This window comes from Camelus dromedarius, chromosome 22 (assembly GCF_036321535.1).
Source record: "Camelus dromedarius isolate mCamDro1 chromosome 22, mCamDro1.pat, whole genome shotgun sequence".
Classification (NCBI taxonomy): Eukaryota; Metazoa; Chordata; class Mammalia; order Artiodactyla; family Camelidae; genus Camelus; species Camelus dromedarius.
Window position 1 is genome coordinate 26276120 of NC_087457.1, and position 17645 is coordinate 26293764.

The following is a 17645-nucleotide window of genomic DNA, read 5'->3' on the forward strand; positions in this document are numbered from 1 at the left end:
CCTCCAGGATTCCAAACTCCTACATCAGGGTGTTGATACCATAGTTTAGTTATTATTTATTCAGTGTTTATTGTTATTAGATGCCAGATATTACAATAATTGTTACTCCTCATAATTGCCCTTTGTGTTAAGTTCTATTGTTATCGCCTTTGAATTAAGCTCTAATATTATCACCATTTTACAGGTAAGGAAACTGAGGCTTATAGAAACTAAGTATTTTCTCCCAAGTCACATGGGCTGTAAGGGGCAGAGCCTGAATTTGAATTCAGGTCTGACTGATTCCAAAACCCCAGTTCCTCACTGAAGGAACGGGAGCAAGAAGAGAATTTCTGCAGGAAGAACCCAGCATCCTGACACTCCTGTATGTGCTCAGTATCACCGTGTGTGTGTGTGTGTGTGTGTGTGTGTGTGTGTGTGTGTATCTTGATCCAGGATGTGTCGGTGCTGAGTGGTTTTGAAAGTCCTAACTGAAACAGTTAGAATATACATAGGAATTAGCCTCAGCTGAGTAACTTGACCTATGTTTTCTCACGTCATCTTTGCGCTCTGAATGGTTAGCACGGACTTTCACATTCACGTTCTTACTTGCCTCTCTAGGACTGAAATAGGTTAATGCATATCTTGACCACAACACGGGGCTTCTAAAAGGCAAAGTGCATATAACATACGACAACGTCTACTGATAATACTTCTACACTGTAAGTTCTTGGTCGAATCTTTACCAAATTTTTCTTCGAACACACTGAGAACTTTCTATGGCTTAAATGAGCCGGAAGTCAGCTGTCCAGCAGTATACTGGCCTACCCTGGCTCACGAGAACTGGTTGTGTAACTTTCCTTACAATTCTGCATTCGGTGAAGTCAGTTATCCATGATGGAAGTATTTGTACCATGTGTATTCATTTCCTAGGGCTGACAAAAAAGTAACACCCAGTACCATAACTGAGAGTTAACTATTCCTGTTTTATATATTTATTAGTTATTTATTATGTAGTATGCATTATTTTCTTAACCAGTGTAACAGAGCAACTGATTAATATTATAAAGATAATATCAGTGATTTAAATGTACTGTATTCTCCTACAGTTCTGGAAGCTGGAAGTCTGAATCAAGGTGTCAACAGCACTATGTGTCCTCTGAGATTCTGGGTAGAATTCTCTGCGTCCTTCTAGTGTCTGGTGGTGGCTGTCAATCCTTGGCATTCTTTGGCTTATAGATGCATCTCCCCAAATGCTGGCATTCTTCTCTTTGTCTCTTCTCCCTTTCTTATAAGGGCACCAGTAATATTGGATTAAGTGCCCATCCTACCCTGGTATGACCTAATCTTAATTAATTACATCTACGATGACCCTATTTCCAAACAAGGTCACGTTCTGAGGTACTGAGGGTTAGAGTTTCAACATATATTTGGGGCAGGGACACAATTCAACCCATAAATAACACCATGGAAATCAGCCAATGCCACAAATCAGAGCTTTTATTTTTTTGAGTTGGTTTCCAGCATATCAGTGTATTGATCTGTCACCTGACACCAGGGAAGGGCCACCCACCTCAATAATCATTTTTCCATGGGAGTTTTTAATCCAAAATTACATCATACTCCAAATGGACTGTACCTCCCCTGGCAGAGGAAGCATTAAAGGTGGCAGGATGCTCGGTGGGATTTTCCAGCCATTTCTTAGCCCTTTCAAAATTTCTATGTATTTCCATTATAAATTTTTTTGAAAAATACAGAAAAATAGAAAGAGTAGAAAGCTAAAAAATGAATTATTCATAGCTTTATTATCCAGAGAGCTATCATTAATTCTTGATAAAGTTTCTTCAAAATATTTTTGAAACTATGTTTCTCTTTATGCCTAACCTGTTTGAATGTTTTGCCCTCTTTTCCTCATGCTTTTTATTTTATAAATTTAAAAAAATGTGTGAGTAATAATACATGAAGATAACGTTCTAGTTATAAAAAAAAATCACACAATAAGATTAAGCAAAATCCATCTTGAACCCTACCCCCTACCCAATCTTCTCTCTGGAGGTGGACACTGTCATCAGTCTTAAGGGATTTTCCCCATCTTTTAAAATGCATTTTCATGCAGAAACATCTTTGTTCATATAAATAATAGTTTTTCCCCATAAACATAAACCATATTATGCCATGTATTTTACCCCACAGCTTACTTCTCTCCTCCCTCCCACTAAATTGTATGTCTTTGAGAGATTTTTATGTCAGATTTAACTTGTTCTCTTTTATTGATGCAATGTATTTCCTTCTACAGATGTGCCAATAATTTATTTAATTATTTTCTGGTTGCCAATTTGTGGGCATTTTCAATCTTCCACAATTACAACTACGTAGCGATGAAAATCCCTGTACGTGCCTCTTTGTGCATATATACAAGTGTTTCTCTAGGATAAATAGCAAGAAGCTGAATATCCAAATTGAAGAGTATTTATCATTTTAATATGACAATTTTCCTTGAAGATCATCCCAGTTCACCCTTCCACTGATAGGGTAAATAATTGAAAAAATAAAGAAATAAAAACCACAAGCCAGAGGTTCTAACTGGACTTCATATTTGTTTCTTTACATTTAGATTGCAAAAACTTCCAACTTTCTCTTCTCTGTATTTTCTAGGTTACATCCAGATTCTCTGGCTTATAACTTATGTCTTAGCTCCAACTATATATTCCTTGATTGGAGGTTCAAATTCGCAGGTGGCCATGTCACCAGAATCCATTCCTCATTTTCTGGTGGCAGGAGACGTTTCATTAGGTTCAAGCACAGTCTCAAAAAAACTAATTTTTCTATGTTTTGTTTGAGTAGTTGTCTCTCTTTCTTGTGGTATCTTTCTATTTAATGTAAAGAAATAAAGATCTTCTTTTGAAAGTTTATTAAGATGTTTACATCTGCAGTGTAATCTTCAGCCTCCAAACTTAAGGGAATTGTTTGTAGTTGTGAAACATGTTTTTGTAAGAAATTTGTATCAGCTTATGACATACATGATCAATACTTTTCTCTTAAGGTGTAAATGGTGACATCAAATATATTTTCTTCTTCCATCTTTGTAAAAGTTATAAAACTGAGAACAATTTTTGGTTTTTGAGATGCATGCCGTGATTGGTTATCTTATTTTTGTAAGTAATGGAACAACTTATACAAGAATTAATGTACTTTTAATAGTTTTCCAAACCAAAGCACAACATTAAACATTGTTTTATAACAAAAATTCCAGGCACTGGAATTCAGGCATTGATTGAAACAGTAGGCTAACAAAGATAAAAAACACATAAATATTTAAATTAAATACAATTTTATGGGAGCACAGAAGAAGGAAATTCAAGTCCCCAGGAAGCCATGAAGGAAAGAATTTATCTGTTGACAATGGAATGGCTGAATGGGAGGGGAGAGAGCGGTGGGAGGGGGGCCATGCAGGGAGAGTGGGCAGCGCGAACAGTGACGTGGAACATGTCACATGATGTACAACACAATTTGTCCAAAGAATTGCTAGTAGTTTAGTGCAACTGAGACATAGCGAATGAGGCAGAAACAGTAGAAGAGGTAGTTGACAAAGCAGGCAGCTTAGAGACACAGCTGGGAAAGGATGCTGCTGAGCATCTGAGGTGGTAGGAAGCAGAGGAGCCAGTAAATGGGCTAGTGCAGTAATAAAGGCAAGGTTCTGAGCTCAGGCAATAACAGTGGAAAAATGAAAAGGAAGGGAGAGTATCGAGGCCTATTTAAAGAGTGGAATTTATAGAACTTAATGAATGTGAATCGTGAAGGAGAGAAGTGTAGAACGTTTCCTGGATTATTGGCTTGGATGACTGGTTTCTATGAATGGGGTCAGTTAGACAGAGGAACACAGGGTAATGGGACAACTTGGACAAATGGGGCAAGCCTGCAGAAATGTGCAAACAAAAAGAAGCAAAAATTTGATTTCGGCTTTAAGAGGGATCAGTAAGCCATCTCCCCAATGTCCTATAACAATAACAACGAAAGTTCACAGGAAGATTAAAACAAAATCACTGTGAACTTTCATTAGTATTGTTATAGGACACGTGGGAGAGGGCTTACTGATCCATCTTAACAGCCTGGCAATTTCTTATCAACTTAAGCATTTGCTTTAAAATGGACATAGCAAACCCACTCTTATGTATGTACCCAAGAGAAATAAACACTAATTTTCACCCGAAAACCTGTATGCAAACGGTTATAGCAGCTTCATGTATATTTGCCTCAAATTGGGAACAATCCCAAATTTCCTTCAGCTGATAAATACATGAACAAAGTGCAGAACATCTGTGTATCAGGATATTATTGGGCTATAAAAAAATCTCCTGATACACACAATGAAATCCCTGAATCTCAAATGCATTTTACCAAGGCTCAAAAAGCTATGTGATATGTGATTCTGTTCATATCACTGTTGTGAATGGAAGGTTTGTATCCTCCATACCCAAACTTACGTTGAAACCTTAACCCCAAATGCGATGGTATTTGGCAGTGGGGACTTTGGGAGGAAGTTAGATGAGGTCATGAAGGTGGAGCCCCTGTGATGGGATTAGTGTCCTTATAAGAGAGAGAGACCAGAACCCTCCCATTGAGAAGGCAGATGTCTGTAAGCCACGAAGCAGGCTCCCACCAGGAACCAAGTCAGCTGGCACCTTGATCTTGGACTTCTCAGGCCCCACCGTGAGAAATAAATGTCTATTGTTTAAGCTACCTGGTCTGTGATATTTTGTTATAGCAACCAGAGCAGGTAAACACAATCACAGTCTCAAAAAAAAAAAAAAAAAAGCAAAACTCCAGGAATAGAAAACCTGTAAGTGGCTCCCAGGGCTTCAGGTTAGAGCAGCTGTCTACAGAGGAGTATGAGGGAATATTTTGGGGGTGAAAAAGTTTAGCTTTGCTAACTACTGATGAACCTTACTCAATAGTTCCAACTCTAATTTTGTTGCTTGTATAACAGCAAAACACAAAGTCAATGCCTGAAAAGAAAAAAAAATCAGAGGAAGAATGAACTGGTTTATATGTAAATGGGCAAGGAAAAATACAACAAATAAGAGATAATTAGGAATGTTGAAAGTAAACCAAAGTAGGAAAAGCTAGTTTCTGGTGAGAAGCTATTCAGCAGAAAAAGACCAGGGGGTTTCTGTGGCCTATAGGTTCAATATATACACATAGTCTGAGTACAGAGTACACAGTACACAATACTCTGTGTTTGTTGCCATCATAGCTAAAAACCTAAAGCAGCCTTAAGCAGAACTCATTAGAAATATGGTGTTCTCTACACTATCAGGGAAATGTTGCTTAGTTCCTGGCATACATAAAGAAAGGTATTGAGAAGTAGTGTAATAAATTTTAAAATAATTGAAATAAAGAAATAATATAAAGTATTATGAAAAACTTAGAATATAGAGAAAGATATCTTATTAAATGCAATGTAAATCTAAAATAAATTATTTTCCAACACAAACAATATGTGTTTCTTGCAGAAAATTACCAAACATGACGAACAAAAGGAGAAAATAAAGTCCCATTTTCAAAATTTAGAAATTGACAAAAATCAAGTATATCTAAATTAAAATAATAATCAGATACTATTTTAAGTCTATCAAGCTAACAATAAAGAAGTTGTGACAACACTCAGTTATAGCAAAAATGTGGATCTTAGAGAATTCACAATCTATTTTGGTGAAAAGAATGAAAAGAGGTTCAACCACTTTGTAGAGCATTTTGACAGCATCCGGTGAAGCTGAAAATACATATACTCTCAGGGGCTGGCCATTTGCATAATAATATTGTTTACAAGAGCAAAATATTTGGAACAGAGTAAGAATCCCTTATCAGATTAGATAATTAAATTGTGTCATTGTCGTACAATGCAATAGCATATAGAAGTTAAACTGAATGAATCAAAGGTGAGGGTATACCTCAAGTGGTAGAGTGCATGCTTAGCACACACGAAGTCCTGCGTTCAATTCCCAGGACTGCCTCTAAAGATAAACAAGCCTAGTTACCACCGCAGTCCCAAAAGAATGAATTAGAACTATATATGTATTATGTTTTTTGATAAATCTAAAAAAAAAAGGATGAAGGGCAGAGAGAAGAGCAAATTATTTAACGATTCATACGGTATGTATGACACCATTATCTGAAATACATACAATACACATACGTATGTAGATATATATACACATATACATAAAAGCCCTTCAGAATGTATATGTATGTGTATGTATTTCTCTGCAGAAGAAAGAACTACATGAGCTATCTCTATTTGTAGAGTTTTTTCCCCTCTGTAATTTTTTTCTTTTAGAATGAAGAGAAAGAAAAAGGTTGGGTAGGGGAAAAGGAGGAAGGAAGGAAGGACCTAAAGTATGGCAAAGCTTTGTGGTAGCCAGGATGTTTAAAACTTGTGCTATATACTTTTATTCATATTTGAAGTATTTTATACAAAAAAGGAATACATAGCCCTGGTAAACAATTCAGAAAATAAAGTGTAAAAAAAAGTCATTCCTCATTAAAAAAAAAAAAAAAAAAAAAAGAATCTTAACATTTTGTTGCATATTCTTCCAGACTGAGACATACTTTCATTAGTCCGCATGCCATACACAAAATGTTTTTGTACTCTTTTCGAAAAGGCAAAAATTTCTCAAAAATCTTATGATTGATGAGATGCATTGATGTCTGTTCTTTCTCTGAATCTTTGGGATAGCTTCCTTTCCTTCTTCATACGGTATTTTCTCACAGTTCCATAATCCTGTTTGCAGATTCTGTGGCTTGTCCTTAGCCCCACTCAGTCCACATGAGGGCTATCTCAATCCATCTCAGATCTACTGTCGAACGGAAGACGACACGCACAGTTCCCAAACCAAGTATCCCTGTCCCACAGGGATTCACTGAGAGCACTCTAGCCGTCTGACCTCTCCTAACTGCACCGTTTGACCTGCTGACACTCTTACTACACGTAATTCAGGAGAAACTACAATCCCCGTGGGGCTCTCCTCCCTGGCGCCCCGCCTCCATCCCCGCGCCTGCGCACTCTAAGCATGGACTACAATTCCCAGGATGCACCGTGCTGCCGCCCTAGCCGCTTTACTTCCTGCCGGGGCGTTTCCTGAGTAACAGTGGCTCGGCGAGTCCAAGAGAAGTTAAAGGTGGGAGGAGTTTGTGGGTGGCTTGGGAAGCTGTTGGGAGTCGTTTTATTAATTTTTTTTTCTGTCACACAAAAAGCTGCACGTCTGCAGCAGAGATTTCTGGTGCGCACGGGCTTGGCTTTTCTGAACCGGGAGCAAGGTCACTCAGGCGGGCCCTGCACAGGGGGTCGCGGCTTGCTCTCGCCCTTGCAGTCCACTTGTTCGTGGAGTTGTCCGAAGTCCCTCTCGGGGTGTGAGGGTGGCTGACAATCCTGGGTTTTCATGGAGTGGTGGATTTTTTTTTTTTTTTCCTCTTTATATCTTCGCAGGCCATTTCGCGGGAAATTAGAAGACTAGAGGAGGCTGCAAGTCAGATATTTTCTCCTGGAAATCCAGGCGCGCTTCTTGAAAGGTTGTTCCCAGTTATAGTTTCGATCTTTGTTTCATTTGGGCCTGGGATTCCTGTTTTTATGGTCTTTCAACTCGTAATTGTTAATGTGCTGTGAAGAGAGAACCCGGGAGCAATGCCTGTGTTTAAGGGGAAGTAAGGAGTCTCCTAACGCACCGCTTGACTGACATCTTTCATATATGTGATTAAGATATGTAATATGACATACTTAATAAGTGTCACACATGGGAAACTGCAGTCCCCACCCCACACCGTTGAAAGTGGAAACGTTCTAGTTCAGGAGTAAGGGGAATGTCAGAGGGAAATGAGTTGAAGAGTGAATGGTGGGCGCGAGGTGAACGATTAATTACAGGTGACCACAAACTGCTTTTTCAAAAAATGTGTTATTGTTGAGGAGAAAGATGGGTGGTGGGATGAGACCCAGCTCTGCTATTTATTAAGGCCGTCATTTCATACAGTTTAGTTTACCTCTGTGGATCTCAGTTTCCTCATCTGTAAAAGAAGGGTGATTTTACCTTTCCTCCCCACATGACAGTTTTTGAGAAGGCAATTTAAAGTGAAGTATATCAACACAGTTCCTAAACTCCGTACTTACCCAAAGTGAGTTGGTAATGATAGTCATGAGGTGAGGTAATGAAAGGCCAGGGCAACTAGGAATGCCAGTTAAAAGAAGAGTTGAAACCATTAATGGTGGGGTCAAGGCTGACGAGTAAAGCAGATGAATCTGGGAAGGGCCTGAGATTCTGGGAGAAGACAGGTTGGTCAATTGGCAGTATGTCTGTCTTTTCACTAAGCTTAAGGAAGGTAGGAGGCACATCTGTATGTTCACAGCTGTCTGCCTGATGCCTGGTGGTGTCCAGCACATGGTGCCTTTGCTCTTATGTCCCCTCTGCTTGGAACACCCTTACCCCATGTATCCGTCAGGATTCTCCAGAGAAACAGCTGGTGGGGGGGTTGTGTGTATACACACCTGAATGTATGTCTTAGTGTATATACATATACGTGCATATTGTACACATACACACACACACCATATATGTGTATTTTAGCAAGCATACATCATGCATACATACCGTACATATATGCACATGTACTATATGTGTCCAGTAGACACGTACAAATATGTGCCTATGGTAGCACACACACAAATAGAAGATACACTAAAAGATTTATTTCAGTGAATTGGCTTCTGTAATTGCAGGGGCTAGCAAGTCTGAAATCTGTAGGACAGGTTGGAAACGTGGGTGGGAGCTGATGTTACAGGCTTGAGGCAGAACTTCTGTCTCAGGGAAACCTCAGTTTTGGTTTTAAGGCCTTTCAAGTGATTGGATGAGGCCCACCCACGTTCGAGGGGAGTCTCCTGTACAGCTTGTAGCTGTTAAAGACAGCAGCAAGATAGTTCCACAGCAACAGCTAGCTTAGGGGTTGATGAAAAAACTCCGTACTCTGTAGCCCAGCCAAGTTGACACGTGAAACTGACCGTCATGTCCTAGAGGGCCTTTGCTCAATGTTAGGTTTTTAGAACACTTAAAATTGCAGTCCTGCACACACGGTCTTACATCCCCTAAGCTCCTTCTCTTTTCTTACATTTCCTTTAGCACCTGTGATCTTTGAGCCATCACTCTAGTTCCTATTTCCTGTGTGTAATGTCTTTCTGCCCCTTGTCGAATGGAAGCTCGTCAGGGCAGGGATCTGTGTGTGTGTTGTCCCCGGATGTGTCCTTAGCGCCTGGAACAGTACCTAACACACAACAGGCTCTCAGTAAATCTTTGTGAATGACTGAAGGGATTAGGAAGGTGGGCACTTGGTAAACATTTGTGGAGTAAATGGAAGGTTCCATCCTGAAGTATTCCTGAACAGACTTTCTTGAAGTGTAGAAGGATAGTGGATCGTGGGGAAAAAAGGAAGAATTTCAGAGTTTAATGTCTGGGAGGTGGAAGGAGTAATGAAGCCGCAGTATAGACAGGTCAGGATGTGCATTCCCTTTGCCTGTTACTTAGTGGTGTGACTTTGGACAGGTTACCTAATGTCTCTGGGTCTCAGTTTCTTCATCTGTAAACTGGGAATAATACTACTTAGTACACAGGATCGTTCCAATAATGAAGAATTGATGTAATAACAGAGTTGGCCTGGGACCTGCCCCAGGATGAGCATGTAAGAGATAGCTGTTGTCATCATCATCACTATTACTCAATATCAAAGAGGCAACATTAGTGAGAGATTGCAGTAGACTAAAAGAAAAATTGTTAGAATTTAAAAGACAAAGGGCCTGGGAGGTTAGTCTGAAGTGAAGTTAGTACACAAGTTTGGGCCCTGCTGAGAGTTAGGGGCATAGTTCACTTTAGTCAGGGTCCTTTGATTATGTTTCAGAACAGAATGGACATCTTTAGGTGTATGTAGCCCAAAAAACTAATTGACACCAAACCCTTCAGCTTGCCCCCAGCTGCCATTTTAACTGCAGGGCTCATTGGTTCCAGGTCAGAGGCCCCATTCATTGGCTTCCTACTGATACATGAGAGAAAACTGTACGTTTTGGCTGCTAATGTTCTGCTCCCCAGGATTCTTTTGTTTTCTCCTGAGGTTGTTGCTTTGGGCAACAAGAGAGATGTTAGATTCCAAAAAAAGTTTTATATATACCCTGACCCAAATCCACCATAATTATTACTGCATACAGCTAACAGGCGTTTTTAAAACAATCCAGAGGCTTAGGCACTCGCATTGAACCCCGGTACCTGTCTTGTTGCTTACCTGCTGATGCAAACAGAATTGCGAGTTTTGGTCCCCTTCGATGAAACCCTCATTTTTACGGTATGTGGGTTGTGTGTTTATCAGAAAAATACTGATTTTGAAAAAGATAGTGTGGCGCTGGTCATTCTATGACATCATGCCTGATTTTAACTGCTTGCGAGGATACATTTACAGTCATGAAGCCAAGTAGATTTCACACAGAAAAAAAAGATGAAGGCTAGATGTTTGAGGTTTTTCTTCTGGTCTTTCTGCTTCCTGTAGTCTCTGACTACAGCTAGTTATAATGTTTTCTGTTAGTTTAAGGAGCAGGCATATTGTGAAAAAATAGATAATTGGCTGCAGCATTCTGAGCTTTGTTTTTGCTTCTGGATTTCTGGTTTGCTCTGTGGTTCTAAGAAATAAACAGGAGGGAGAGCTGTGTTTAAGAACGATAGATTCTTTCAGCAGTTCTTTTTTTGACCCAAGGCCATTTCTTCACATAGGGAGGATTGTAGAATTTGGAGTAAGATTTTTTTTTCAGTGTCATCCAATTTTGGAAGTCTCGACTTCGGTGGGGAACAGTGGTCACCCTGACCTTCCTTCAAGATTAGAAGGTAATTTCGTGTCTAAATGTTAGGGGTAGATCAAAAAAGGATCACTGTTCTGTGCTCTGTTTCCCAAGTGGAAAAAAAAAGCCCACTGACTTAAGTGGAATTCCTCCTTGCTTTCCTTTGTGTTTGTTTTAGACTTGTTCATAATAAAGAATCAAAACAGTGCTTTCACATTTATTATGTTCACATTAAGGGTAATTGAATGTCAGTTTAACTCAGTGTCAAATTATGACTGATTGATGTTCTGTCCAAAGCATTAGAATATCTTGACAAATCCTTTTCTAGTAGGAATAACCTGGGATACCATTGGGTAGGACTCGACACTTTGTTTTGTTTTAGTGGTAGGATGTCTAAGTCTGCATCCTTTCTGATATTGAAAGCATGTAACAGAGATAGGGCCTCACCTTCTGCTGTTAACCTTGTTTCACAGCCTCAGGCATTTCACTGAACAACCCCAGGAGGTGCCATTCACATCAAGTTGTGAGTTTTTTTCAAGGAGGAGACCTTGATGATTTATTCCCATCAATTTCTTAAAAGGCAGAAAGGAGGATGACTGAGGTTCTATTTATACCTTGCTCTTTTCATTCCTGAGATATGACAGTTGTGGTCACTTTTTGAGTAAAATTGGGATTGAATTGCCACAGTTCCTGCCACTTTCCAGGGACGCTCTGGCTCTGAGTTCTTGTTCTCACCTAACTCGCTATCTCAGCCTCCATGGAGGATCCTTTGCTTTGTCTTGCCAGATTCTTATCAGATGTCTTTTTCTCTTGCTTCCTCCCATGTGTGTGGTTCCCCTTACCTTTTCAGTCTCCTTCCTGTCTCCATGGATTTGCATTGATTGATTACAGTGATTCGGGACATTTCATATAAAGAAATCATGTAACATGGGGCATTTTATGTCTGGCTTCTTTAACTTAGCATAATGTTTTCAAGGTTCAACCACGTTGTAGCCTGTATCAGTATTTTATTCCTTTTTATAACTGAATAATATTATATGAATATAGCACATTTTGTTTATTTATCCATTGATGGATATTTGGGTTGTTTCCAGTTTTTGGCTGTTATGAATGAAACTGCTACGAGCATTTGGGTGTAAGCTTTTGTGTGGCTGTGCTTTCATTTCTCCTGGGTATGTAACTAGGAGTGGAATTGTTAGATGACGTGATGACTCCACACTTAAGCTTTTGAGGAGCTGCCAGGCTGTATTCCATAGCAGCTGTACCAGCATTGTATGAGGGTTTCAATTTCTCCACATCCTCACCAAAACTTACTATTTTATGTCTTTTTTTTTTTTTAAGACAGTAAAAACTTTATTATGGTTATTTTAAGAAGATACACTTGTCATCTGGGTTTATTTAAATATTAGCCTTAGGCTGTCCGTCTTTTAAAAAATGGTAGTTGTGAAGCACCTGGAGTTTTGTTTGAGATGAGTCTGTAAGAACTTACACTTGTACTTTTTTTATGATACCGAAAAGTAACCTTTCAATGTGCCGTATACTCATGTACTAATACCACCATTAATTTTAACATTTGATCTCCTTTACTTTTATTTTTTTTTAACATTTTTTTTATTGAGTTATAGTCATTTGACAGTGTTGTGTCAATTTCCAGTGTAGAGCACAATTTTTCAGTTATTCATGAACATGCATATATTCATTGTCACATTTTTTTTCGCTGTGAGCTCCACAAAGTCTTGTATATATTTCCCTGTGCTTACAGTATAATCTTGTTTATCTATTCTGCATATGCCTGTCAGTATCTACAAATTTTGAAATCCTAGTCTGTCCCTTCCCACCCCCCTATTTTATGTCTTTTGATTATTGTTTAGTGTGTGTTAAGTGGTCTCTTACTGTGGTTTGATTTGCATTTCCCTCATAACTATGAAGAATGAGTTGAACATTTTTTCATGTGCTTATTGGTCATTAGTATATTTTCTTTGGGGAAATGTCTCTTCAAATGCTTTGCCCATTTTTAAATTATATTATGTCTTTTTATTGTTGAGTTTAGTTCTTTATAGAGTCTTAATAGTAGACCGTTATCAGATACATAATCTGCAGATTTTTTCCCCTATTCTGTAAATTGTCTTTTCACTGCCTTGCTAGCAAAAAAGTTTTAAATTTTAAGTCCAGTTTATTTATTTTCTCTTTGATTGCTTATACTTTTGATAGCCTATCCAAGAAACTATTGTCTAACCCAAGGGCATGAAAATTTATATCTATATTTCTTTCTAAGAGTTTTATAGTTTTAGCTCTTATATTTAGATCTTTGATCCATTTTAAGTTAATTTTTGTGAATAATGTGAGGTAAGGTCCAAATACATTCTTTTGCATGTAGATATACAATTGTCCCAACATCATTTATTTAAAAGACTATTTCACCCATCGAATTATCTTAGCACCCTTGTCAGTTGACCATTGATATGTAGATTTATTTCTGAATTCCTATTCTGTTCCACTGAGCTATGTGTTATCCTTATGTCAGTGAGACACAGCTTGAAAACTGTAGCTTTTTAGTATGTTTTGAAATTGGGAAGCTGGGCCTTCCAATTTTGTTCTTCTTTTTCAAGATTGCCTTGGCTATTTCCAGTCTTTTGAAATTCCACGTGAAATTTTAGGATCACTTCATCAATTTCGGTAAAAAAGCCAACTAGGATGATTTATGTTTTAAAAGTAACACTATGGCTATTAGGTGGAGAACGTATTGTAGAGAAACCAGTTAAGAGGCTACTGTTAGTAGTCCGGGTGAAGGACTAATACTGGCTTGAACAGGGTATTAGCTATAGAATTGGTGGGAAGTTTGGTTAGAGTTTGAAGATATGACTCCCTGGGCTTGCAGATGGATTGTGGTGTGAGGGAAGAAGAGGACCTAGGGGAGGTTGAAGGTTTTGATGTAGGCAACTGAGCGAACACTATAGCCATTTACTGAGATGGGGAACCTTGAGGAAAGAGAGCAGATTGGAGGACAAGAATCAAGACTTTGCTTTTGGACATGCTGTGTTTGAGATGCCCATTAGAAATCATTATGGAAATGTCAAGTAAAAACTTATGTATGTATAGTTCTGGAAGAGATCAGAGCTGAAATATAAGTAAGTGTACAGATGGTATTCAACGTTTTGGGACTGAAGTGACTGAAGGAAGGAGTGTGAATAGAGAAGAGTTCTGAAGATGGATTGTGGGGGTACCCTAACTTTGAGAAGCTGGAAAAAAGAAGATGGTCCAATAAAGAGATGTAGATAGCTGCAGAACCAGGACAGTGTGTGTGTGGTATTTTGGATGTGAAAGGAAAACAGATGTTTCAAGATAGAGGAAGTGATTAACTGTGTCACAGGCCACGAGTGTGAGTAAAATGAGGACTGAGAATTGCGCATTGGAGGTCACTGAAGAATATGATTTTAGCAATGTTGGGGACAAAAGATTGGAGTGAGTTTGATAAAGAATGGGAAGGACCGAAGTGGAAATGAAAGACTTTTTCAAGGAATCTCTTTTTCTTTCCTTTTTTTTTTTTTTCTCTTAATTTGTTTTACTTACAGACATTTTCATGACAAAAAAAGCAAGAAGGGAGACCCACTTCTAGCCAAGATGGAGTAACAGGGACCGTATTTACTTTCTTGCATGAAGCAGCTTAAAAATGGACAAAATATATGAAAGAGTGGTTTGAAAGATTTTGGGCAACAGGCAGCAAAAGAGAGTGATCCCTGCGAGGCAAGAAACAAATGAGTGAGCCACAGGACCGCTGCAGCTTTCTCTGCCTGGAGAGTGTTTTCAGGCCTCAGCACAGGGACGGGGACAGAGCCTGTAAACTCCCTGAGTTGAGGAGATGGCGCTGGGAATCTAGGGAGATGAAGGTGGCTAGAGGTCACAGGACAGAGTACTGGAGAGAAGAGAGCTGCACAGAGAGAATTTCAAAGATCTGCAGAGGGTCCCCCTTGATTATTTAGCTGAATACTCATCAGCATATAGTCTCTCTGAAAGGATTAGCAGAAACAGTGTCCCCCAGTGGACTGGGGATGGTGCCTTTTCTGTCTACCCAGAGTGGAAAACATCGAGATTCATGTGGCATTTGGTATGGTACCCAGAAGTTTTTGCCTCCGTAATGAGACTAATTAGCCGTAGATGGAACACCTCTGTGTTTTTGCCTGACACATCTTAAAGGCAAGATTCAAAAAGATCAAATCATTGCCAAGTATCTTAACATCCTAGGACAAAGCTCAAGAATACAGGAATACAAAAATATCCAGCACCCTTCAAGGTAAAATGCATAGTTTGTTGTATCCAATTAGAAATTACCAGATACTGATGAGGAGAGAGGACAAAGGGGTGCATAAGGAAGAGGAACTGACAGATCCTTGAGTGGGCAGGAAAGGCTGGGCTGGTGTCCTGTGTGCCTTGGAGGAGAGGACAGCTCATCCCCAGCAGGAGAAAAGACAAGACCTGGGTGGGGCTTGCTTAATACGCCACACTGGCTCTTTGTTGGTAATGATGGTGATGTCAACAATTACAGCCATGAGAACAGTTAGTAGGCATTGAATTCATTAATAGAATGAGTCACACAAATTGAGCAGTACTTGATTTTCTTTGATGAAGTTTTCAACTAGGATACCAGTGAGTATCCTGTTGGTGCAGATTTCTAGGTATCTCCAGCTAAGAAGGGGTAATGCCTGTACCTCCATCTCTCCTCTGAAGCAGTGCTCACTCGGTCTGAATTGGAGTAATCAATTGATAGAGATAGTGGAAAGTCCCATGCCTGTGTATTCAGTGTGAAATTATACTGCCATTCAAGTTTTTCAGTGTAGCAATATTTTCATAAACAAAACCCTCTGTTCTCTATCCCCTGTCCCCAGTCAGTACCACCACCATCACTCCCACCACCGCTACCTATGCAGCAAAAGAAGCAGTGGCTACCATTTGTTAAGTGGTGCCAGGCATGACTGTCTCAACTGCATCTTCCAGCAGCCCTAGAGGGTAGATGCTTCCCCTGTTAACAGTTGTGGGAAATGAGTCTTACAGAAGTTAGATTGTTGCCAAAGGTCACATCTCAGAAGTATCAGAGCCAGAATTAAAATCCACATCCGTGTGACTCCCAAATCCTTGTTCTTAACAAGAATTGTATGCTGTACCACCTCCCCTTGTGAATGAGCAGTTTTCCTGGCAAGAGTGGATTATATGCATATTTTCCTCCAATTCTTATTCATTGCAAGGACCAACTTTTTGACAATAATAAAGGAACTTAGAAGAATGAAAATAATTCAGTTTCAACATCCTGTCGCAGCAACTGTTTTCATTTTTCTCCATTTCCTTTCGATCCTTATCCATGTGTACATATTTTTCATAGCTGTAGATGAAATTTTATATTCTGCTTTCATGGTTAATGTTATACCAGACATTTTCCTTGTTGCTATTCAGTCTTTAATGGATGCATAATATTCCAGTTTGTTAATGTGCCATGATTTAATTACCCCATCCCTGTGATGAACAAAAGTTGCTCCCAGTTTTTTAGTTTTATAAACTATGCCACAGCAAACCGATTTTTTCCCCATCTTTTGTAATTTAAAATATATTGGGGAGTGGAGGGGAGGTAATTAGGTTTATTTATTTTCTTTATTTTTAATGGAGGTACTGGGGATTGAACCCAGGACCTCGTGCATGCTAAGCACACACTTTAGCACTGAGCACCCCACCCCCCTTTTTAAAAAAGAATAAATTCCTAGCAGTGAGATTTAATTTTATTTTGGGGGGGGGTAATTAGGTTTATTTATTTATTTTTATGGAGGTGGGGATTGAACCCAGGATCTTGTGCATGCTAAGCATGTGCTCTACCACTGAGCTATACCCTCCCCACTCCCCGAAATTTTTTTTTTAAAGAATAAGTTCCCAAGAGTAAAATTACCAAACAAGAATTTGAACATGTTTATGGTTTTGGTACTTGAAATGAGAGTGAAATTAGGAAAGTTTGTACCTTGGATCATGGTGGATACATTTCATAGCTGGCACAAACAGATGAACTAGTTTAAGTATTGTTTAGGAAGACCAAAATTGAAGACAAATGGGGAGTGACTGCTCAATGGTACAGGTTTTCTTTTTGGAGTGATGAAATGTTCTGGAATTAGATAGTGGTGATGGTTGCACGGCTTTGTGAATGTACTAAAAACTGAACTGTGTGTATACTTGAGAAGGGTGAATCTTTATGGTATGTGAATTATAACTCAATAAAGCTGGTATAAAAAATTAGACAATTTCATACATTCCAAGTAATAATTTCAGCCATTGCTAAATTGCTATCAGTGTTCTATGTTTGTTTTTATATTTGGAAGCAGTGTTTCTTAGTGTTTAAGAGCATGGGACTGTCAGGATTTAACTCAGGGCATCACCACTTAGCCGCTGTGTAACCCCCGGTGAATGCCGTGCGTTCCTTCCATCCTCCAGAAGCCCGCGCTGAGACAGTGTGGGGTGCAGGATGTTTATTGAGCACCAGCACTTACGAAGGCAGGGCGGAAGCGGGACTGGGTGGAGGGAGGGATGAAAGTGAAACGCAGGTCTGACACAGCCTCAGATGACCCCGCAGGGAGCTCTGGATTGCCAGTGTCCAGCCCTGGGCTGAAATAGCCAGGCCTTTTTTCACGTGGACCTTGCACAGAAACGTGGTGAGTGCTGCCCGGGAAGGGCAGAGCCACAGCTCAGGGTGTTCTGCACCTGCGGTCGGCCCTGAAGGAGCTGACAGCAGAAGGCTGAGCGTTCCGCTCCCTGAAGGGGACCAACATGACCGGGC

General features: G+C 39.5%; 1 protein-coding gene across 1 annotated transcript in view; it reads left to right on the forward strand.

Moving 5' to 3' along the window:
• Positions 1-17386: 17386 nt before the first annotated feature.
• IRF2 (interferon regulatory factor 2) overlaps positions 17387-17645 on the forward strand; it is a 115470-nt gene continuing 115211 nt past the window's right edge. Inside the window, exon 1 of the mRNA XM_010974560.3 lies at positions 17387-17520. The gene's annotated coding sequence lies outside the window, so the exon portion shown is untranslated. The remainder of the gene's footprint in view (positions 17521-17645) is intronic.